The sequence below is a fragment of the Barbus barbus genome, assembly GCF_936440315.1.
Source record: "Barbus barbus genome assembly, chromosome: 24".
Classification (NCBI taxonomy): Eukaryota; Metazoa; Chordata; class Actinopteri; order Cypriniformes; family Cyprinidae; genus Barbus; species Barbus barbus.
Genome location: NC_136752.1, coordinates 24,594,171 through 24,620,312, shown reverse-complemented (window position 1 = coordinate 24,620,312; position 26,142 = coordinate 24,594,171). Strand labels below are relative to the sequence as shown.

The 26,142-nt window shown below is 37.4% G+C and overlaps 1 pseudogene across 1 annotated transcript; it reads right to left on the bottom strand.

The window, feature by feature from the left end:
• Window positions 1-7,828: 7,828 nt before the first annotated feature.
• LOC306843505 (DNA helicase MCM9-like) lies at window positions 7,829-24,546 on the bottom strand (annotated as a pseudogene). Its single transcript has 11 exons — window positions 24,256-24,546; window positions 17,363-17,672; window positions 17,194-17,201; window positions 16,576-16,697; window positions 16,319-16,445; window positions 15,089-15,256; window positions 12,370-12,380; window positions 11,285-11,495; window positions 10,153-10,235; window positions 9,925-10,070; window positions 7,829-9,116 (listed from the first exon to the last, which is right to left on the bottom strand). The product of its transcript is annotated as a DNA helicase MCM9-like (transcript).
• Window positions 24,547-26,142: the final 1,596 nt, after the last annotated feature.

Below are 26,142 nucleotides of genomic sequence, written 5' to 3'. Positions count from 1 at the left end.
TATGATTTTCAAACAAATAAATAAACAATAATAATAATACACTGAAATTGGGACTTGAATATTCTAAACAAAATAGCAGAGATTTGAAGGTGGACCCTTTTGACTTGCGTTGGTAAGTAAAAACCTACCAACCACCCAGAAAACCTTAGGAACCACACATCAATGCTCTGACAATTACCAAGCATTCAAAAAAAAATAATATAAAAAATAAAATAACTATTTTTTTCATTTTGTAGATAAATGGTCCATGCCAGGTGCATTTGTGGAAAATATGTTGTACTTGAAACAATATTACAGAATCAATTGGCAACGATTAAAATCAACACTGGCGCAGAGTGAGATAACATTTCTACAATATTTTCCATAAACAGCAATCTCATTTTTTTAACCAGCGATCGTGTTTTTACAGAACAAAGGTCTTTGACCCTCTTGGAGTTGAATGAAGGCTGTTGCTACTCGACCCAAACAACGCATTTCCTCTCAGAGGACTGAGAGAGAGCTGTTCACCACGCCACCAGTGTTGACAGCTTCACTCCTGTATTTTGCCACGGATCGGGGCTGGTTTGGGAGAGAACCACGTGAATAATTCCCTGAAGTTTGGAGCGAGTGGGATGTACAAACCAGGGCATCAAGAATCAGTGTTTTTGTGCATGTTATCGGACTAGTGCAGACTGCACCCAGCCCCCACTTCCTGTCTCTCTGCCAGGAAACCAGCGGCTGCATTTGAACACAGTGGACCTGCACATGCATATGCTGTCCATAGTAACAGTACCAGGCCAAAGCATAACTAATCAGTATTTGGTGTACTATACATTTCATATTTAAAATATATTTGTTTTATATATTCGACTTCCTGCTTACAATACCTGGACACTCTAAACAAAGGCCTTTGCTTCTTAAAAATACACATATTAGCCAGAATTCAATATAAAATATGCATCAGCCAATCACATATTCCGAATAACATGAATTTTGAATTCTTACTCCTATAATATAATCTTTGTCTTTAAACGTACAGCATGAAAGGTCAACAGCATTCATTACTAAGAGTCTCAAAGCCTATTTTCACATTTAAATCAGTTCAAGTGCCAACACAAATAGCAATGCCCTATATTACTCGGCCTGGAAAGGAGAAATGTACAAACAGTTCAATTAAAACAAAAAATATAGTTGTACAAATGCAAAACTTACTGTTGTTGGTCGACATGGGAAACACGCATTATGCAGAAGTAGCGGGAGGAAGTGGTGTTTGCTAAGCATACGTTACCTTGTGGGGAACTCTGTAGGCCAATGAGATCACATGAAACGCATCACAGACACTTTTGAATAGATGTGGCAAAATGACTTGATTTCAAGTGTCATTAAAACAATCAATCAACTCACATTCATTTGGTTCTTGGGTGGAAACAAAATAAAAATAAAAACTGTTGGTCTTTGTTTGATGCCCATTAGCTTCTGCTTGAACTGCAAAGGTCAGGACTTCTGACTTTGTAGTTTTCCAGAGGCACTCTAGTGGGACTCTTGTTAAACAGATCACAGCAGGAGGCGTCCGGTCTCAACAGCCACGCTAGAAACCATAGTCAAAGATCAATACCGGTCTAGGTCAGAGGGACCTTTATGAAGTGTTTGTGGAACTAGAGCAGACGTTGATTCTCTTGCAGAACATTTGCTTCACAAAGTGAATTATCTTGCACTAAAAGAAAGCATGCATACCTTGAATAGTTTGCACAAAAATGACAATTCCACATCATTTACTCACTCTTATGGTGATCAAAACCCATTTGATTTTTAGCACCCTTTGAAATCGGTTTTATTTTTTCCCAAATTCTGTTTTATTTTTTTCCAAATTGATTAAAGGTTTAGCAAAAATTACATTTTAAGGCTTGTCTTTTTCAAATTTGCTTTTATTTTTTTATCAAATTATGTTTGACATTAATTTTCTGGGCCCGTATTCATGAAGAATTTTAATGCAAAAAGTAGCTCCTAGTGACAAAATTCTAAGAAAATTCTTAGAAATGTGGGCGTTTACTCTTAAAATTAAAGAAAAAATCCTAGTAAAGAAAAAAGTAATTCAGAAAGCATCTTAACCCTTAAAAGAGGTCTTAAGGTCAAACTTGTTAGGAGTACGGACGAGGACTTTTAAGGGGCTTAAGAGTTTAACAGCGGAGAAAATGGACGAAAATGAAGAGGGAGAAGAAATGTGTTGCACACAATGCATGACAGTGAGTTAATAAGACACTACACATTAGTTCGTGCAGGGATCATGTTTGTGACTGATCTTATTAAAGACATGCTAACATCTCAGACACCGCGCAGAATTGCCATAGCGCCAGAAATCACTTCATTAACATATTTGGCAACTGGAAAAATGCAACTATTCAGCAGTGATGATTTGGGTCTGTTACAGCACTTATTAGGATTATATGTCTCTGTTCATTTCCTATAAAACACAGTAAATATGCAGGGCCGGCGCCAATGGGGCGTCGCGGGCCGTTTTTTATTGTAATATTTCCTTAAAACTAATGTTTTAATTATAATTGTATTGTTAGTAATAGTACTATAATTGCATACAAGTAATATATTTCTGTCACAGTTTCTTCATGTTAAACAAAACTTTTATTTTGACAGATTGCTGTGAAGACCTTTAGGTTTCTGTTTGTATAGACACATGACTATAGTTTTTCTCACAAAACACGGTAAAATGCTCATGAAGTGACTTTCAGAGCAGTTCTAGAGATCATTTTCATGTGTTCATGTTCTCGTATATTGAGGCAGCTAAAAACTCATACTTCAGTATGTGTGTAGTAAAAAAAAAAAAAGTGCATCTGCGCCATTCATTCACACAGACACGCAGAACATGTAGGATTCATATTTAAATAATCTTTTTGTGGCTTAATAGTCATAGAGAGTAGTCCATATCGTGTTTTGATTTAAGTATATGTATACGTTTTGACCTAGTTTTAATTTATTCATCCAAAATTTGGCAAATTCCGTGACATTCCGCCTTAAACAGTAAATTCTGTTTTTATGACCGGATAACACGATTCCATCCGCGTTTTCCGCATCGCTGAATTCATGGGGCGCCAGATTTTCTTTCATTGGAGCTCAAAGGAATACCTTTATCAAGAATTGCTTTACAGTAGAGCCCTGCGCGGGACTGTTTTTTTTCATCCCGCTCCCGCCCGCGCCCGCCGAATTTCTGACCATTACCGCCCGCTCCCGCAACGTGTGTGTTACACTCCCGCCCGCTCCCGCAATATTTATGTCCACTCCCGCCCGCACCCGCAAAACTCTGAGAATTTATTCCCGCACGATAATAGAGATGCATTGATTGTGTGTCTTCTCCCGTCCCGCGGGGGGGAAAAAACGTATTGTATTGCTATTATTAAAGAGATTCATGTTTGTTTCTTTCCCTGACCTGCATGTATTCTGACGCACTGGTAGGGAAGATGAATATAGCCTGGGCTATCGGGGACATCTAAAACGCTTAGGCTACCGCGCATTTCTTTAGACTTCAAGTACTTTGATTTTGTTGACAATGACATCATGTCGCTAGGCTACCTCCCGATCCCGCAGTGTTTTTTTTTAGCCGCCCATTCCCGCCCGCAGCAAAGTTCAAACCGCCCGCTCCCGCGAGATTTGCGTTGGGTCCCGCGGGACCCAATCCCAATGCAGCCCTCTACTTTACAGCTCTTTACAACTAAAAAAATAAAATAAATAAATTGGACAAATTTGTTATTTTTGCCACTATATGAACAGTTAAGTCAATTTTTCCTAACACTGTTGAAAAACTCAAATTTCACAAGCTTGCTAACATGTGAGTCAGTGTTTCTTGATCAGCATGTTTCTTTCCAGTTAACAGGCGATGGCTGACTATGCAGAGGAGGATGTGTTGCCCAATTTTACAAACATTTAAAGTGTCAAATGCACGTCTGTCATGTCAAAAACATACTTATATTTATCGCAAAAATAGAGCAAACTAGCTTTTCCTAAAGCAGATAGAGTTTGCTCCATAAACCTGCTAGTCGCAGTGATTGATGTTTTTTCCCCTGAAGCGTTCCAGGTGAAGCGTTGCAAAAACAACATTCATATTACACCTCTGGGTTTACATAATGGAGCTACACCCTAACTGTCAGAGCAACACGTTCAGTTCTGTCCAGTTCATATGATCATGTGCAACAGAAGATCATGCCTGTATTACCTGAACCAAACAACTCACTTTCTTCTTTATTAATCTTTACAGAATTACAGCTTGCAGCATAAATGACTGTTTCTCAAAGATTTTCATGCTTACCCTAAAAGAAGAGTTTTCTACCTCAGGCCTAAAAGGAAAATCCCAGGTCCTGCCAAACAAAACTCCATCTCTGCTGAATAGAACAGAATAAAGTTTAAAGAAAGGTGCTCCTTTAGATGTGCAGTGGCTCAAATGTTCACTCAAGACACCAAATCAATCAGGCATATGGTTTTGATATGAGCCAACACATGCAAGTCTTTCAGAATGGTCAAAACAACCTGATAGGCAAACTGAAAGCTTCACGCCTTCTGACCTAAAGACCAAAAGGCTTTTGACTAGAATTTTCAATTACAATCGCATTAAATTCTCTGGACAACTGCATTAAATTCTCTGCTAAAACAAGTGGTATGCGGTTAACAAAGCAAAAACATTCATCTATCTATCTATCTAGGTACATAGAAACTTTTTTTGATAAATTGTAAGTTAGTCAGATATAAACTGTAACTTGTGATGATAAATTGATGACCTTTTGAAAAACAAACTCAACTTTTATAAGTGTATTTAAACTTGTGTGTGTTAACTTACATGTAACTATATATCTATCAGTTATATAGTTAGGCTACATATAAACAGTAACAAATTTTTGACTCATAATAGATAAAACCATACATAAATGTATCTTAAAATTTTGCAACCGATGTGAAATTCTGCAAAATAAAAAATTGTGAAGAATGTGTAAAATTGCATATAGCTATACGCTGGTATCTATCTATCGTTTATATAGTTATATATAACAACCTTTAAAAAATTTAACAAAAAATGTTAAGGAATACGGAAACTTGTAACTATGCAAACTGTAGATATCTCAGACCTCACCATCGAGGCCAGACTAAAATGATTCATATTTGCAGCAAAAAAGCTTTAAAATGGCAAAGTCCCAAATTCAATTCTCTAAAACGCTGTAAGATGCCAAATGAATGATGTAATGGTGAGTTTGGTTATCCTTGGTGGCACATTCAGAAACATTAAATCAATAATGCTTCATTATTGATAAGGCCAGAGATCTATCTGCAGGACGTTTAGGATCCATTAACGTCTCATCTTACTTTTAGCCTCCCCTGAGAGGAACACTGAAGCTGTGCAGACCTTGACCCTCTCCAACAGAAGGTTAGACTTCACAAGTAACTCAGCCAGTAAATGGAAATGATCTCATAACTGCTTCAAGACAAAACAGAAGCTTATTATAGTCACATATCAACACATGCATCAATAAAAGCATGTCCTTATTTCAAGGACAAATACAGCATTATTAGGTGTATAAAAATACAAATCACACACTCTCACACACACCAATAACCTTAAAAAAGAGCCAAAAAAGAAGATTAATTTCCTTATAAAACAGCAATACACAAAGTAGGTGGAATTGCTTGCTGTGAGAGAGGTTTGAATGATAAACAAGTAAAATGTGCTTGAGTTAACCATCATGATTTTGACCTTGGGGACTGCAGCAGATCCTGTCCTGTATGATGTACCTTCATCCCTAAACTCCCAATGGAATGCAATTCGTCACCATGACAACAGACAACATCTCTTCACCATGGTGTCATTTATTGCTCCCAAGGGGTAAATTGTTCAAGCCTGAAAACATCTCTTACAGCATCCACTAAGCATTAAAGCACCTGTTTTGATGGTTATTTGGCTTTGCATGGGCTGAAAGGCACCTTTAGCCTGGCTTTATGTTTGCTGGGTGAATACTACTATTGTTGAACAACAAATCACTGCACGGCAATTAAACATGCACTATTAGGTTGTTAACTATGACTGGCCCCATTATCTTGCACTGTTTTTCTATAGGTTTAGAATTGGCTGGTTACTTAAAGCAAGAAAAGGATTGTGTTTGTTTTTTTGAAACCAAACAAGACTAATTTAATGCTCCCTTGTACACACAGACAATTTTTGAAAAATAAGCTGCAAGAAAGGGTCCTTCGTAAATCATCATGGTTATGAGGTGAGAACCATGTGGAAATGAACATGACCGCCCAGTTGTTTACAACCTAAATCACCTAGAGGTGATTTAACTATAGAAATCTTAAAGGTGAAGTAGAAAAAACAGTATATTTGATTCTAAGGGACAGAGGAAGAATGAAAAATTGTCTTATAAAATTAAACTGCAGGTTTTGGTACATAACCTTCATTATCAGTGTAAGTGGACTTTAGGGGGAAAAGCCCCCTAAAGCCCCCTTTTTAATGTACAGTTCTGCTCAAATGTTTAAGAATCTCTTGCAAAATAAGTGAGATGGTTTAAAACATTTTAAAACAAGAGCAATGCTGAAAATAGCATTTGGCCTATTATTATTTTTATTTTTTTAGCGGAAGCTTATTTTCGCCACTAAATAAAGATAAAAAAACATAATTGCTACTTTTTATCTCCCAATTTTGACTTTTTTCCTCAGAATTGTGTGACAAACTCACAATTATGAGTTATAAAATCAGAACTGTAAGATATAAAAACAAGAGCAATGCTGAAAACAGTATTTGGCCTTTTATTTAGTATACATTTTTTTTTTTTATTAGAAGCCCATTTCCGCCACTAAATAAAGATAAAAAAACAAACAACTGCTACTATTTATCTTGCGCTCTGCTCAAATGTTTAAGAATCTCTTGCAAAATAAGTTTGATGTATATCATTTTAAAACAAGAGCAATGCTGAAAATAGTATTTGGCCTTTTATTTAGTATTAATAATTTTTTTATTGGAAGCCCATTTCCGCCAGTAAATAAAGATAAAAAAAACAATTGCTACTACTTATCTCCCAATTCTGACTTTTTTTTCTCCTCAGAATTGTGACAAACTTGCAATTATGAGTTATAAAATCAGAATTGTAAGATATAAACTCGTAATTTTCTTTTTTTCTAAGAGTTGCGAGTTAAACTCACAATTCTGAGAAAAAAGTCATGTAAAAAAAAAGATGTAAAAATTGCAATTGCAAAAAAAGTCAGAATTGTTATAAAGACTTTATATCTCACAATTTTGACTTAACTTGTAATTGCATAAACTCACAATTCTGAGAATATATCAGTCTTTTTCCCCCTCAGAATTGGATTTATAACTCGCAACTCCAAGTTTATTTCTCACAATTCGGAGAAAAAAAGCGAGTTTATATGCCACGACTATATATCTCGCACCTTTGGCTTTATAACTTTCAATTACAAGTGTATATCAAGCAATTCTGAGGGGAAAAAAGTCAGAATTGCAAGATGTAAAAATTTATGTGATAAAATTTATGTCAAGAATTATGAGATAAAAAGTCGCAACTACCTTTTTTATTTTTTATTCGGTGGCGGAAATGGGCTTCCATAAAAAAACATTAAAAAACAAACATAACTTACAAAAAAAAAACTGAGGGGTATGTAACCTTGCATGTAAAAAAGTGCAAGGGGTAAATAAATATGAATATAACTATATAAACTGAGTTACTGAGAAAACAAAACCAGAAATAAAATGTAACTGATATTTCACACAGCATTAAAATGAAAACATAAACTAAAAAAATACATATACGGTTAATACACATGACAAACGTCTCCTGCTGCATCAGTTCCAGTCAGCATCTAGATCTTCATCGTCTATGACAGATGAGCTGAACAGTGAAAAACTTTTGAGGAGTCCTGCGGGGCCTCCGGAGCCCAACTCAAAACATCTCCTCTTCTTTGTAGCGTTCTCTCCGGCTTCTTCCTGTCTGTTGGAGGGCTCTGTCCTCATGTTGCCCGTCTGCATTGTGGTGGCCTTCGCATCTGTGGTTATATTGTTCCTGGTCTGTGTGCTTGTGTTCTCCTGGTCTTCAGAAAGTGTGTTTGCACTGCCATTTGTAGCTGGGACTGTTTTATCTCCAGTGTTTTCCTCAGATGAGCCCATAAAAGAGAATCTACAAAGTCTGGCCAGAGTTGAACTGGCCACCTTCACCTTTGTGTGGTCTGTCCTTGGTGGGGATTGTGGATGTTTATAAGTGTTGCCATTATTCTCACCTGGAGAGAGGCTGTTGAGTCTGGACAGCAGCTGTTGTTGATATTCAGTGTCCTCAGACGTCCCTTTTTGAGCTGTGCTCACATCATTCAAGACCTGAGAGGAAACGCCTTTGGTTTTATTGTTAGTTCCTAGCCGGCCTTTCTTATTAGCTCTGCTGCCCTCTGCTGGACGACGTGAGCTTGACCGATTCCCTCTTTCGGCCCGTTTTTCTGGCATTTGAGGTGCGGTAGGTTTCACCCCCTCATGCACCGCCACTTTGGCACTTTCACAACCGACTGATCAGCATGAGTCATTCTCTCTCTGGGTTGGAATGTGAAGTTTGTGAGTTTGCTGTGTAAATCCTCTCTGCTCTCGGCTCTGATGTCAGGGGGACTGATGGCTGAGTTTTTTCTTTTTGAGGGTCTCTTCCCTGTTTTGGGTGTACTGTGTCTCCTCTAAATCGTCGCCTGTCTCTCCTAAAACTCGTTCCTCACTCAGTAGGAGGGATGCTTTCATCTCTTTCAACCGTTTGGCTCTGAGCAGTTTGGAGCCCTTTTCCACAACAGCCTCAACCATGGATGGATCCTCATCCTTCTCCCACACAGAACCCTTGTGGAGGATTGAACGGCTGTTGCTAGGCAACACCGCCGTGCCGCCCAGTGTGGTGGTGGCGTTCTGTGTGGAGGTAATGAACGGGGAGGTGTGAACGACAGAGCCAGTTCCAGTCGGGGTGGATAAGGAGTGGAACCAGTCCGGTCTGGGGTCTGAATCAGTGGTCACCTCACCATTATTGTGATTTTGACCAGCTGGACGCTCGCTGGTGTGGTCACTATGTGGTTCAGTCCCTTTAGGGGAGCCCGGTCTTCTGTTCTTTAGCCTAAAAAGGAGCACAAAAGATGTTCCTAGTAGGAATCTCAAAGGATCTTTGAAGGGCTCAGATGAATTGAAGGCAAGTTTTCTATGTGCTGTAAAATATAGAAGCCCATTTCTTCCACTGAATAAAAAAAAAAAGGTAATTGCTTTTTTATCTCACAATTCTGACTTTTTTCTTACAATTGCATGATACAAACTCGCAATTCTGACTTTTTTCTCAGAATTGTGAGATATAAATTCACATTTGTGAAAAACAATTTGCAAACAACTTTTTTTATTCAGTGGCGGAAATGGGTTTCCATACATATATACATATTTTAATAAAGACATTTTATATTTTTACCATTAATAGAATTGAATATATTAAAATCAGGTTACAAAATTTCATATTAATACATTTTATCCTTGATTATGTTTGATTCATATTACTAATTAAATACAACGGTATAAAACTGTATTTTAAAACAAAAACTACTAATACTAACTGGTAAAGTTGTATGTATATATGTGTGTGTATATATATATATATGTATATGTATGTATGTATGTATGTATGTATGTATATCTATATATACATATGTATACAACTAACTTAATTTTACTATTATAATGCATTTATATTTACTACATATTAATCTAAATAAGTATAATTTATATTATTATATTAAATACTATTTTGTAATTAAACATTATATACATATTTTATCATGAATATTACATATTAATACATTATCTTTTGCAATTGATAATACTTTTTATTTATAGTACAAATTAAATAAAATTGTATTTTAAATGTGTCATTTCAGTTTTACCTTGAAAGTCTTAGCAGTTCTTTCTGTAGGATATCAGTCAATCCCAGCCTCTCGAGCACAATCTCACACTGTGTTATATACCGTTCACAGGGGTCATCAGGAAAAGAGGTGTGTAGAGCATTCACATTTCCAAGTAGAGCGCCTCCCTGAGGCAAACATAAAAATATGCTTATCCAGTCCTCAACAATTTATTATAGCTTCCGGATGATGAAGTAGTAATAAACAAACCTGCATGGAGCACTCCATAACAGACACCACAACAACAGCGTCCTCTACTGTCACTGTCTCTCTGAACATCAGCCTGGTATGAGCTTAAACACACAGAGAGATGAGTATCATGAAAACCCTTAAGTAAGGGTATCCCTGAAGGGGAAAAGATCCCTGAGGCAAGGGATTTCCTTAAGAGAGTTGCAACAAACGTCTTAACCGTCACCCTTACCTAACTTAAGTGTTTATATTAAGCGTTTCACTGTAGTTTCTGGCAGCGCACGGCAACGCGAGCTGCGGTTGCCATAGTTACTCTTCCATATCGCACTATAAACATAACGGACCGCAAAAATAACCTTACAACTACAGCTATAAAATATTTTTTATTTTTTTTACAAAATATTATTTTTTTTACAAATTGATCTTCATATAGGTGTGGGGCTTGAATTCGCACATGTGTTCCATCTAACACTCCGCAAACGCGTGGGAAACCAGCAACTGCAAAAAAACGCTCCGCTAATACGTCCTGCTCATGTCTGGAAGGAAATTTGACGTGTGTCAATTCGGCGACACAGGGCTAAGGCCACTCGATGGACAGCTCTGCAGACAGTGGATTTGTGTACTCTGAAAACGTCGCCAATGACAGACTGAAAAGTACCGCAAGCGAAAAACCTTAAAGCAATCAAAACTTGAAGCAGTGGAGTGCACGACTTCGTCGGGTTTGGTGTTGGTGGCTCAAGCGTTGCGGTGAGATGAAGGATTGACTGACGATCAAACCTATATTCTCTCAATAACTGTGCATCATTCATAGTCTCCAATGGATTATTTCGATCATTAAAAATGCGCCTAGGTACTTGCTCCTCTTCTATGAACATGAAATCAGCCATCGTGCTAGAGTAAAAGATGACTTAAGGGAGCCATTTTGGTCCCTTAATTTTTTAAGGTGAAACGGTTACTAAGGACTTTGTAGCAACGCATAACAGAACTTAAGGGAACACTTAAGCAATTAAGGGAAATACTTAAGTGACAGCCTTAACTTCCCTTAAGTAAGCCCTTAGGTTTTTTTCTTGCAACCCATGTTTCACTAAGGGTACCCTTAACCTTATAATTAAGGGTTTTCTTATCTTAAGGGTTTTCATGCAACCGGCCTGACCCTCAGCAAGGCGGCTGAGACTCTCCAGCATGCGGATGGTCGTCCGGGCGGTGTTACGGCTGTCGCTCTGTCTCTGCAGCTGAGCAGAGCTAGTAGCGGCTCAGTATGGCGTTTGCTTCCTGTGCTATACAAGGCTTACGAGTCTTGATCAGGCAGAAATAGGCCCTCATCTTCTCCATACTCCATAAACATGAAGACTCACTCGGCACTCCTGTGGGCAAAACAAGAGGGAAAAGAGGTGAAAGAAAGGGAGAAATGTTAAGATGAATATTTTATAAATATGCAAAAAATGGCAAGGCTTCACCAATAAACTTCTAGTCAGTATCAAAGAGTTTCTCAGCCAGATGAGGGGTGAACCAGCCCTCGAGGGGACAGATTTTCCTATCAAAGTGGCATCACTTGGGAAAATAACGAAGACTGAACAAGCAACAGATTTCACGAGGGAAGCAGGAACCAGCAGGCAGGCTGGAATTGGGGGGGTGGGGGGGGGGGGTCTGATCCAATAACAAATCAGATGACACCTCACAAACTACATTTTTTTGTATGTCATGTACAACAAAAACATGCACTATATGAGCCAGGTATCAAACTAAAAATTTGTCAAAAAATATATTAATGGAACCAGGACATGATTCAAAGGGAGTACGGGAAAAAAAGGAACTTTTGTAGGGATGGCCTAGAAATGCAAAGGCAGGCCCACTTCTAGTGCAATTTTTTTTTTTTTTTTAATTATTATCATAGATGTGTGTAACATTATATGGAAAATGTTTGAATTTCTACAAAGAATATTATGTAAAATAATATATTATATATCTATATATTACTTTCAATAAATAAAATAATTACAAAATATTTTATATAAGTATATAAAATGCTATGTAAATCCAAATATATGGTTATAAGCCTGAAAATGTAAAATGTGCATCCAAATATACAGCTCTAACTATATATAAACAATTACAAATATGTTTAGAATTATAACTTTATATTCAGGATATATATATATATATATAATTTATGATATATTCATATTTCATATATTTATTTCTTCTTTAAACCTTCAAGATATAATATAATAATCCTACTTTGAACACCCCTGATATTACAAAACAAAAGATTCCTCTATATTCAGATTTCACATATTTATTTCCTCTTTTACACAATACAATATAATGTATTGTAAATGAAATATAAAATATAATACGCACCTACTTTGAAAACCCCTGATATTACAAAACAAAAGATTTTTCTCTGGACCAAACCTTTTTATACATTTACAAATATATATTCAGATTTCATATATTTATTTAGAGCGTTTTCAATTCATTCCTATGGAAGTTGAGCTTAAACGGTTGCGCAGTGCATTATGGGATTGAAAGCGGCACAGAGAAAGCGTTGAGAAAAAGCGTCCGAGAGCGTCAAAACGTTTGGGCATTCCTGACTTTACTTTTAGTCATTTAGCAGACGCTTTTATCCAAAGCGACTTACAAATAAGAACAAGTAACTAAAACTAAAAGTCAAAACTCTGTAAATAATATATACACACATTTAAGAAAATAAAGAAATTAAATAAAATTGACAAATGCATACAACAACATTTCAATACTAAACATTTAAATGAAAACAAAAAAAATAAGCTAAAAACAACTAAAAATATTAAAACAACAAAAAGGTATGAGTATAATAATGCTTCTAAAATAACACTAAGCTAAACACCAAAAAACAACTACATGTGTATGTACACCCACACACATATACATATATATATATATACACATATAAAAATAAATTCAATATATATTTCCATATTGTAAGAGAACTGTTGTGTGTGTGTCATATTTGGTTTGTTTCCTGTCCTTGTCTGATGTAATCATTAGTCTATTCGAATCCAGCCGTGTCCGTTAATTTACCTGTGTATTTATAGTCCTGTCTGTGTAGTGCCATTTCGTCTGGTCTACTCGTTACTCCCCGGTGTTCCTGTCAGTGTCTGCCTTGCCTTGTCCTGCCCTGATGTCCTAGTAAAGTATGTTATTTGAGTTACATCCTCGTTTCCGTGTTTCCTGTGTCCTCCCTGCTGTGTGCACCGTGACAGAAGACCAGACCAGTACAGTAAGCGTCGTCCCTTCACCGCGTTTTGTTTTGTCAAGTTTTTCTAGTGTTTTTTTTTTGTTCCTGTGTTTGGTGTTTTTGCCCGCCGTTCGCGGGTCTCACGCCGCGGTCCGTGGGGAAAGCACACCCACTGTCCGCGGCTCCCCCAAGTCATGCCGGCCGCTCACTCCAGCCTGCCGTTCGCGGGAGGTGAGGCCGCTGTCCGCGGATCACCAAGCCCGCCGTTCGCGGGAGATGAGGCCGCCGTTCGCGGATCACCAAGCCCGCCGGTCGCTGGAGAGGCTGCCGTTCACGGGAGTCAAGCCCGCCGGATCGCCGCTGAGTCAAGCCCGCCGGATCGCCGCTGACTCCAGCCCCCCGTTCGCGGGAGATCACGCCGCCGTCCGCGGCTCAAGGACCCCGCTGTTCGCGGGAGATCACGCCGCTGTTCGCGGCTCACCTTGCCCACTGTTTCGCGGGGAAGGCCAACCCGCCGTCCGAAGTCACTCGGCCCGACACCGGTTGGGGCTTCCTATAGCCCACCGGTCCCCGCCGTTAGGATGGTCAGCCGGCCGGCTGCCGCCGTGGTTGTCGTGGCAGCCGGCTGCCCCGGTATTGACCAGTGACCAAGGTCTTTTTAATAAATTCCATTTCGTTTGGTTCCCGGGATCCTGATACCCCCGAGCTGCCCCATGGAAATTTTGGGGGGGGGGTAGAAGGGTTCCCGTTGGAGTGGCCGTGCCGAGGAACGAGGCCATGGGCATGAGGACCACCTGCCATGGCTTCCTGAGTTACACCTCGGCCTGCGGCCTTCTGTTCCAGAGCGCCCACCCCCCCTTCCTGATGGAACTGAGTAGGCTCGGGACGAGCCTTTCGGGAGGGGGGAGTAATGTAAGAGAACTGTTGTGTGTGTGTCATATTTGGTTTGTTTCCTGTCCTTGTCTGATGTAATCATTAGTCTATTCGAATCCAGCCGTGTCCGTTAATTTACCTGTGTATTTATAGTCCTGTCTGTGTAGTGCCATTTCGTCTGGTCTACTCGTTACTCCCCGGTGTTCCTGTCAGTGTCTGCCTTGCCTTGTCCTGCCCTGATGTCCTAGTAAAGTATGTTATTTGAGTTACATCCTCGTTTCCGTGTTTCCTGTGTCCTCCCTGCTGTGTGCACCGTGACACATATAGTATGAAGTACTAAAATAACTCAAATTAAATAAAACTAAAACTGAATAAACAACCTATACAGACATCAACACTGAGCCAAACACATGTTTTAAAACAACAACAACTTACTTACACATAGTAAGAAATGGTTATAAAAACTGAAACGGAAGTGAAACAAGTGGTAGGAAAGAGGAAAAATATAAAGCGATACTTATGCAAATATGTAATGACTTTATGCAAATATCAAGCGAAAAACGCTGGGCGAGGGTTCTTTGTAACCTTGTTGTTGACTTGCCCAATCACTTTCATTTGTTTTATTAATAAAAGATCTTGGAAGTAAATTCATATGGGTCATTCCAGATACTTTGCTTTAATAGTCAGACAGTGAGAAAAAATAAAATCTTTATTAAAACAAAAGATGCATCGATCATCGTTTTATCATCCCATCGCAGCCCTCTGAATCGTAATCGAATTGAATCGTAAGGTGCCTAGAGATTCCCACCCTTACTTTTGGTTGATTAAAAACAAATTCAAAACATCATTTCCCCCAGCACTCACCCGGCTTTGGCCACGCTAATGGTTTGTTGCTCCATGGCCTCATGGATGCTGGTGCGGTCGTGTTCTTTGATGCTGTTGAATTCATCGATGCAGCACAGACCTCCATCAGAGAGAACGAGGGCTCCTGCCTCCAGATGCCACTCTCCAGAGTCCTTAACACTGTCAGACCTGACCAGCATTTCACAATGACACAAACAATGATGCAACAGCCCTAAATTCTCACTGCAGAGTAGAAGTGAATAGTGCCTAGTAATAGTATGTGTCAAAAACAGTATGTGTATGCAGTGTACAACAATATTTAACTTTACCCATCAGACACCTCAGCACTACACAAAGCTTGGTTCTGGCTCTATTTAGCTTTTATTTCTTCACAAATTTAAGGGGGTTTGAGTAGGAATAATTATATTATTTACATTAATTTTCATAAATACTCTACCACTAAAGTTTGAGTTGGTACAATTTTTAAAATAATAATAATAAAAAAAAGTTTTATGCCCACCAAGGCTGCATTTATTTGATCAAAAATACACTAAACAATGTGAAATTTAATTGCAATTGAAAACAGTTATATAATTTATTCCTTGTGATGAAAATCTGAATTTTCAGCAGCCATTATTCCAGTCTTCAGTGATTGTCTCCAGTCTTCACATGATTCTACAGAAATCATTCTAATATGTTGATTTGGTGTTCAATAAACATTTAGTCTTATTATCATTGTTTTTGTGGAAATAATGTAAATTTTTTCATGAGTCTCTGATGAATAGAGTTCAAAATAACATTTACTTGAAATAGAAAGCTTCTGTATTATAAGTGTCTTTACTATCACATTTGCGTAATTTAATAATTTAAACTTATTTATAAAAGTATATTAGCTCTTGAATGTGCATACAGAAATTCTGCACACTGTTCACGTTACATATACCACACAGTTCAGAAATGAAAATTCTGCCATTAATTACTCACTCGCATGTTGATTCAAACAACCCAATTGAGTTCCTTATGATGAAAATGAAAGATGTTTTGAATAATGTTGGTAACCAACATTTGCTGGTAGCCACTGACTTCCATAGTAGTGAAAAAAAAACCGAACATGGAACAACATGAGGGTATGTAAATTATGACAAAAATGTTTGTGAATTATCCTTTTAAGCAAAGTATACAAGTATACATTTCCCTAGAGCGCTGATTGTGAATGTTAATGAGAAAGTGATGTGAGGTTCAGAAGAACATGTGGAACCTGCATTAGCAGATCCGATTCCTGCAGTGAGCACAGAGCGTGGTGTAATCTTAGCCGCATACTTCAGAAACTGTGACTTCCCAGTGCCTGGATCGCCCACGAGCAACAGATGAGACTCTCCTAAGCAGAGCGCATACTTTGAGTCAGAACTATTCACAAGAGCAATACACTTTTCAAGCACACGTCTGAACTTTGTTTCACCATAAGTCTAAATGTCAGACTGCCCATTATGTGGAATGTGAATGCATACCTCTCACCTTGGTTCCAGATGCATCTATTCTCTGTACCCCACCTGCCAAAACTATAGCAACATCCAGCTTGACGACGTACATGCCGAACACCTGAGGGCAAAGACTCGTCAAGATCTCATTCCTGCCTTCAGAATGTCAAGAGAAAGAGAGACAGAAAGAAAGACAGATTTTATGATTCATAAACCCACACTGAATCCCATGAGCTGTTTTACATTACAATTGGCTGCTAGGGTGTTCTAGGCTATTACTAGGTGTTTCTCTATGTTTTTTCCCACTTTTTCTAACATCCACGTAAAAATCATGCATTTGACTGTTTAGAAAAGTAATATGCACTGGTCAAGAAGTTTACATACTTTGAGATGTAGAATTAAATACAATATATTTTTTCTTAATTTTTTCTTAAATGCTTTTACACTACATATATGTATATTATTTTATTTAAACTTATTAATTTTAATTATATTTTATAAAATATAATAACATTATATTATTGCTAATTATAATATTATTTTATCTTTAATTGTAATTTATATAAATTTAACTTTTCATTTAATTTTATGTTTATTTTTTTTAAGTTTAAGACCCAAGATATGTAGTCTCAGCCTTGGACATCACACCCAGACCACTGGATGAACGTTTGATGCACAAGACACATAAAATGTGAAACACTATGGGAGTTTCAAAGTCGTCATCTGCCAAACCCCATCTTGGAAGAAGAAAGCCGAACTGAACTATTTAGCACCAGGTTGTTCCAGGGTGACTGTACATGAATAAACACCATCTCACCTGCTCTTGGATTTTGATCTCCTGGTTGATCACCTGGGCAGCCGGAGGGGCGTCACTTCCTGACAGGCAGGTGAATTTGAAAGAATTACATCCTTCCTCATTGGGGCAGCTGGTGGGTGGGTGTAAAACTGCTCAAAAGCAGCCTGCACGCAGAACACGTGCCTGCATTTATTGCACATGTAGTCTCTCTCATACTCCAGCACTTTAGTCACACTGGTGCGGATGACTGTGCCCGTGACGGACAGGAAGTGGCCCGCGTCTCTAGCTATAGGAATGTGATCTCTGGTCAGCTCGGGACACATAGGTAAACCTAAAAACATGTAGTAATATGAAAGAAAGCCATGTATTGAATTGAAACAGCATGAGGGTGAGCAAATGTTGACTTTTTTATTGACAATTTTAAATTAAACACCAGGTGTCAGTGTTATTCCACCACAGCCTTCTAGGGCTCCTGTTTGAGAAATTCTGTCTCCTACTGCTAGATGGTACTGTATATTCATTCATTAAAAGATCAAAAGCAGAGTTACAGTCTAATGTACTTTCTTGCATAATGAATCAACTCAGAGCGCATTCAATATTTGAATATGACCTGGCCCGGCATGGTTGCATCATAGAAAAACATAAAATGGGATAATCATAGAAAAACATTGTGGGGAAGTTGTGGCCTAATGGTTAGAGTCGGACTTGTAATCCAAAGGTTGTGGGTTTGAGTCTCAGGCTGGCAGGGATTGTAGGTGGGGGTACAGTGCTCTCTCCACCCTCAATACCACGACTGAGGTGCCCTTGAGCAAGGCACTGAATCCCCAACTGCTCCCCGGGCGCCGCAGCATTGGCTGCCCACTGCTCCGGGTGTGTGTTCACTGCTGTGTGTCTGCACTTTGGATGGGTTAAATGCAAAGCACAAATTCTGAGTATGGCTCGTATGTCACTTCAATTTCACTTTAAATAGAAAGAAGAATCAAAAACGTTAAAAGTTACTTACAATAAAACTGCATTTACTTCTTTCCCCTCTAACCACAGACACAGACTATAGTGGCTACAGAGAAAATGGGTTTCAGTAAAGTGTGTTTATTCGGATGAGTCACGTCTCCAGGGCTACAGATGAAGAGCGTGTAATTACAGGTGACGGCAATCATCTCCTGCAGGACGTGAGAGAAAAGCACTTGGCTTCGCCACAATGCAATACGATCCATCCCACATACCTCAGGGATCAAACACAAGCCTACACATCATCTAAAACAATCTTCACACTCTTGCTGTCTATGTCAGTCTGCTGTTTGTAGATTAGGGCTGGGCGATACACTGAATATTCATGATCCGGATTTTGATTAAAAGCACCTTTGTGAAAACTGTACTGATTTTAAGGATTTTTACCATTGTGTTTCCCAAATATATTGCCTCATTAGACAAGAACACAAAGTTTTTTAAAAGCACAAAACAAAATTCCTGAGAGAACTATTTCCATAACTAGAAACAGCTATTTTTCAAATGGAACAGTATCTCTGGTTTAAATTCTGCAGCACAAACAGTATTCAAAGATTATACTTGTATAATCACTGAAAAATGCACACAGAAATTTTCACTTTTCTCTATATACACGAGTAAAATGATGTTGGTAACACTTTACAATAAGGTCCTGTTTTTAATTAATTAATTATATTAGTTAACGTGAACTAGCAAAGAAAAATACTTCTAATCCATCTATTAATCTTAATTAATGTTAATTCCAAAATGTACTAATGCACTATTAACAGAAGTGTTAATACTATTTAATAGGAATGAGCTGGCATGAACTAACAGTGAATATTTGTATTTCTATTAAAGGAGATTAAAATAAAAAAATAAAGAAATACTTTAATAAATGTTACAGTTGCTCATTGCTAACATTAATTCATGGGAAATTATTGTAAAGTGTAACCATAATGTTTTACATACATGTAAAAAAAAAACAAAAAAAAACAACATTTATTAATTAATTAATTAATTCACTTACTTGCTGTTTTTTATTAAGCAAGGATGCATTAAATTTATCAAAAATGACAGTAAATACTTTTATATTGTTTGACAAAAATCTATTTAAAATAAATGGTGTTATTTTGATTATTAATTAAAGAACACAGAAAAATATGTGGTATTAACAAAAATATTAAGCAGCACAACTGTTTTAAACATTGCCATCACAGGAATATATTACATTTTAATTTTAATATTGAAATTATAATATTACTAATATTTTAATAGTATTTCACAATATTACTGTTTTTTACTCAATCTTTTACCATAAGAAACTACTTTTTAAAGTATTAAACACCTTTTAACGATGTGCATGTGGGTAAATATTGCTATTTTCTATATGCACTTATTTTGATGCATATAAAAGAAGATTAAATATTCATTCTGTGTTCAAAACAGTGAGGAAAACACGCCTCAATGATTTTAACTAGATTTTTACAGTATTTAACATCTTGCATTAAATATTTCTAATCCACTTGCCAACAATGATTATTCAGCTATAAATACTGACATGTAGAATATAATTAAATGGCTGAAAGATGGAGCAATATTTTAGCTATCTCACCCAGTCTGACCTTTACTGAGCATCTTTCTTTAGAATACAGGTACGTCACACCTCTTCAGGAAAACAGACGATTGTACCCATCAGACACCACCTGGATACACAATATTACTCACTAATGACCTTCACCAAAGCATGAAAACATCCAGACACATGCCGTACTTGTTCATCATGATACGACCAACGGTCTGTGAGCTTTTTATGGCTGTGTGTCCTATTTTCAGACCCCTTTGATATTCACAGCACGCTGGATTTATGAGTGGAGTCTGCACTCGGGCTATTTATAACTCTCCTTTGTCCACAAACGGGATAAAACATCCAGGGAACAGGAAAGGTCAGTCAGCTGATTATTGCTGACACACTCCCAGCAGTCAGAGTCTTGGCTACATCCATCTAGAGACAGGTGACATTTACATGAGTGGTGCTCCTTGCCCATACAAAAGTCCGCAACCCAATGCCAGGGTGTTGCCATGTGATTGCTAAGGTGTTTTGAACAGTTTTTAGTGCATTGCTACGTGGTTGCTTGCTAGCTTAAGTCAAAGCGGTCTCACCTAAAGTCTCTGAATATAAATTATAATTAAATTAGAGAAATTATTATTTTTTATTATTTATAGTTTTTAAAACTATTTTAAAATAGCATTTTTCATATTGTTTAATTTTTTATAATTTATTTTAGAAGGTAATAATTCTATATATTATGTATATGCATAATTTGGAAATACTTAATGAAAGATTCAAGCTTTATTGTACAAGATTAGCAAGTTTAGAAATTAATAAATATGGGGAAAAATATTCACTTAAATTCTAAATAGCGAAAATTTTACAAATAACTTAATTAAAAAAAAACAAATTATATAATACATAATCATATAATAATATTTATCAATTACTATATAATTTATAAGCATTTCACATAAGGCAATAATTATATATAAATAAGGCTGGGCGATAACCCTTGCTCAAAGTAGTCCAAACCCAAGGATCTACTGTTGTCTGCCTCCAGTACTGCAGGTGTACACTTGAAAAACGATCGACTACCGGCACAACCAGATCATGCCTTGTGTGTGCGGCCTTTAGAAGCAATGGGGGGACGCGAGACACGATGTCTCTGTGAACCTGGAGACTGTGGGGTAGAGCGCTGACAAAATCGTTGCTCTGGCATTGTCATGTGATGACGAACCTGAGTGGGAGGCAACTTGAAAACAGGACCTCGGAGAGTCTGGGTCAACTGACGAGTCGTCTCAGACAACTTCACTCTTTTGTCCAGAAGGTCAGAGACATTAGGTCCAAAGAGGTGTCTAGGAACGATTGGAAGATCTCTTAAAGTCTACTTGCAATCCTCAGGCAGCTTAGCCTGTGCAATCCACACATGACGACGGGGTGCCAGAAGTGTGGCCGTAAGGGTACCCAGTTCACTTGCAACATGGCCCATGGTCAAAAGAGCAGTTTGGAGGAATTGAGAAACTGAGGGGTCAACATTCGCAGATTCAAGTGTACTGGTAGTGGCGAGAAGCAATCGACACAATGTGTTCTCAGCACGGGTTATATATGCAGTAGACTCATATGCCTTTTTCAACAATGAGTCTGTGCGACTGCATTGAACGCTGGGAAAACGGACATTGCCTCGTAGTGCCTCATCCGGTGAAACTACCAGGGCAGCAACAGGCTGCTCAATTTCTGGAGCACGGCCCGCAACAATAGTGTCTGCATCCGCCATTGACGCCAGTGTACGAGCAGTCCTTGATCGCCTTTTGGGTACCCCGGCTCCCGTCAAAGCATTAGAAAATTCCGCCATGAAATCCTTACACGGTGGCATAAAAAAAGGAAGATCCAGCTGATGTCTGCCTAAAGAAAACATTAGACTGAGCTGGTTGTGTAGGCGAGCTGTCCAATCCTAAACGAGCAACTGCCATCCGAAGCACAGACAAGGTGTCGTCCACTGAAGATGGGTTTAAGCCCGAATGGACTGAATCCTCACTAGAGCCCCCAGCTTTTGACAAACAAGTCTGGGTCTCTTGAGGGAAAGATTGTGCACCGACGTTCAGATGATCCTGGAAAGAAAATTCAGAAGCACTTGTAGAAAGCACATCAAAGGTATGACGCGAAGGAGAAGAGGAGCTAAGGGGCTCTTCCTCCATTCTCCTGCTTGAGCTCTCCTCATCCTCCTGTGAAACAGTTGCAGGTGAGATAGGAACCACCGGTTGAAGTGTCTGAAGGAGGCGTTTCAACTCTGACATCTCCGATGAAAGAACCGCCACAGTTTTAGAAAGTGAAGTTTCTTCCATATGATCTTTACGTGAAGATGCTTTCTTCTTTGAATGGGGAGCCCCAGCGGCCGCAGATGCACCACACTTCCGTGGAAGATTGTAAATCTGCATCTCCAAGCCCTACTGCACATTTTGAATCCAATTCTGCGAGACTAAGTAGACTCTCAGACATGGGTAAAAGACTACAATGCAAACACAGATCCGTAAGGGCTTCCTTTAAATGCTGAATCCCCAAACAGAACGGGCACATGTGACTTCTGGCTTTAAACTTGAAAGAAATAAAGATTTGACATTTATCGTGATAATTATCGATATTGACTGATATGAAAAAAAATTGTGATAACTGTTCTGGCCATATCGACCAGCCCCAAATATAAATGTAATTATGTTTTAAAACTACTTAATGAAATATTAATTAAATAATTAAATTCAATAAATAATCTCAACAAGATTAGTTGAGATTAGAAATGACAATTTATTTACAATATTTAAATATTTTTAAATAGCATTTATTTTCATATTTCGGTTTCTTTTTTGTAATTTTATGTGCTGCTCTTTTTTATTATTGCTGCAATATTCTTCAAAGCCTCATTCAGCTGTTCTTTCCTCTGACAGCCCATGTGTCTGTCTGACCTCTCTCTCCTCAGATCCGGATCAATACCCTTCCTGCAGAGCCCTTGCTTCTGTTGTTGTTACATCATGCAGTGTTTGCTCTCACACCCGACCAGCTACTCAAAGCTTCATCTGATCTCTCGCCAGCTCCCTCTCACAGCGAGCCAACATCCCGACACGTAGTGAGACTGTTGTTACAGAGAAAAACACATCAGCATATCCTGCAGGTTATATGACACTAGATCAGAGGAAGCGACCGTGATAACAGATAACGGGTCGCGGCAGGACAAACGAGCTGTCTGCCACGGTGTGCTGGGGTCTAATTGCCTGTAGAAGGAAACAGCCTCTGTGTTGCATTGACAAACTAATAGGCTGCAAGCCTTCAAGAGCAAATGAAACAGGCACTCTGCGGCTTAACGGCAGCACAGATCTACCAGTTACACAAAGAGAACAGTCAGCCACTTGTGATCATGGGGAGGTACATGTCATATTGGAATTGATTACTGTTGTGCACAAACAGGCCAAATAGTTCATTTGCTAGAGCTGCAATATGTATAGCACATACACTATTCTAGACATCCTGGAATATACATACAGCATTCCTCTCAGTACCCGGACAGACAAGTCATTAACACTTTAACATCATTTTCACTAATAGGTTGATGCCAAACACTATTTAATGCTTAACTGATCTGAATGATCTGTTTTTGAAATCTAAAAATTATATGTACATACTTGACTTGTATATCGACTATAATATTTTACATAAGGAAATAATCCCGTACTTATGTTTTGAGCCTTTAAAATGAAAGATATGAATCAAACTTTATTGTACAAATGAGATTAGTTTAGATTAGAAAGTAGAGATTAGAATGAGTAAAAATTATAAATTTAAATTCTAAAAATGTTTTACAAAACTTAAATATTATATAATTATTTTATATATTATATATTTAATATTTATTAAAAACTAAATTCTAAAGTTTATATATAGATATACATAATTTATAAGCATTTTTATAAGGCAGTAATTATAAATCTTTTTTTTTTTTACTAATTAATGAAAGATGTGATTCACCAAGATTACTTGACAGTAGAAATTACTTTATTTACAATTAAAACAAATGAATATAATACATTTGCAAAACTGAATAATAAAATTGTTATTATAGTCATTGTAAAGTGTTACTGATTATATTTCCTATTATTATTCTACTCTATTTTTTCCTCTTTTAATGTTGATTTGAAACATGTTGTACTTTTTTACCTTGCATTTTTCCCCAAAATAATTTAACGATTAAGTGTGTGATTACTGCACCACTAGCTAATAGAAAAAAATATTTCCCAAACAGATTTTTCAAAGATTCCCTAAAATCTTAGTTGTTGAGTCCTGATACGGGTGTCAGTGTAAAAGAGTGGATGCTCTTATACATGCTTACCTGATATACGAACATGCAGATGGCGAGGAAGATGACTGAGATATGGTCTGGGCTACTCTGTGCAGGGCATTGTCAAATATAGGCAGCACCTGGCTGGGGAACGCATTGAAACACTCTCCAACCTCCATATTGTCCTCGAATAAGGTCATGGCATTCACTACAACAGGATGGTGAGTGAGCATCTTCACTGGCCTCCTGGAAGATCTGTAGGATGTCATTCTTGTGGTGCTCCATCACACAAGTCTCAAACGCCAGTCCTATGAAGGACACCTGATCCTGACTGAGCATCATGTTCATCTGAAGACTGAACCGGACCACTTAGACATTTCTACAAGAGAGCAGTGGATGATGGTCTGTACATGAATTAAAATTCATCTATTTAAACCTCTACACACTTGTACCGTAGTAGCTGGAGAGTTTTTTTTTTTGCATGTTAAATTTCATGTGATTATTAGACAAGCTGGTTTTGCAAAGTAATTGAATGAATCTAAAACAATGAACTGAAACTAGAAAAATGCATTGACTATAAAACTTTCTCACACAAATATTTCCAAATGATGGGAACATCATGAATAATTATATGATGCTCTATAGTTCATGTTCATTCAAAAGTATAAATTACGTGAAGTTACATGATGTTTTCTATTTTTATTTCTATTTATTCTTTACATTTTGAAAATAAAAGACATGATTCAAATGTTACGCGAGTACAGCAAGATAAGTTGAGTTCACTTACAATTAAAACAAGTAAATATATTACATATATTTAAGTAATAATTCATCGTAGTGATAATGAAAACCCATTTAATCTTTTTTTTTGCACTTGACAAAGTATTTTATGAACCCACAAATGTTTCATGCATTCTCTTAATTAATTTGAGCTCATAAAATTGTATGAATAATAATTATACAAGAACTAACTTAACTTACTTTAGAAGGACAGCTGATGTGGTCTTGATATAACATGCATTCAGCAAGCGTTGAACCCATTGCTTTTGCGCTCATTACTCTCTTTAGTTAAATTCGGCAAACAATAGAAGTACATAAAATGCTCTATTACTATTTCCTTCCCTACAGTTCTGTATTTGACATACCTGGATGGATGAGCAGTGGTTATATAGCCTACATCAACAACATTAGCATACGGGTGTTTCTTCCTGTCCGTGTTTTCAGATTTGGCGCCGCTTTGTTCTTAATCTTTCTGCATTGTAGGGGAGCACGTGTAAACAAACTTTGAAATCTAGCAAAAGATAACTCATTCTAAACCATGCATAATACTATAAACCTATTTTATATCTTATGCTTTGTTTAATTAGTTATTTTTGTGTATATTTTAGCGCTGATATAATTATAGGGTATGTGATAAATACTAGCTCCCCCGTTCCTGGACTTGGTAGAACCCAGTGAACTGAAAGCGTGCCGTGCGGAGGTCGATGACGTTGTCACATCCGCCCATTGACCGCCAATATAAAAGTCCTTATTTTTTATATTCAACCTTATTTTGTTCCTGGGTAAATATTTTATAAATAAATGTTAATTTTGTTTAGCGTAAACCTTACGTTTGCATTTTCCTTGAAGACTTAAAACTATGTATTTGATTTCTGATTCTGATTCTGATTCTGATTCTGATTCTGATTTCTGACTCTTGTAATAAGGAAGCTTAGATGTATGAATAAGATTAATGTATACTTTTTAATGTTTTTTGTTTGTTTGTTTGATTCTTAAAGAAAAAAGCATTTACTTAAATTCTAATGAACTTATATACATAACTTTTAAATATTTAAATAAATGAAATGGCACTGCAAAAATAGATCTTTAAATTATTACTATACATTAAAATAAATTTTAATTAAAAAATATATATATATTTTAATAACAGCCTTTGTT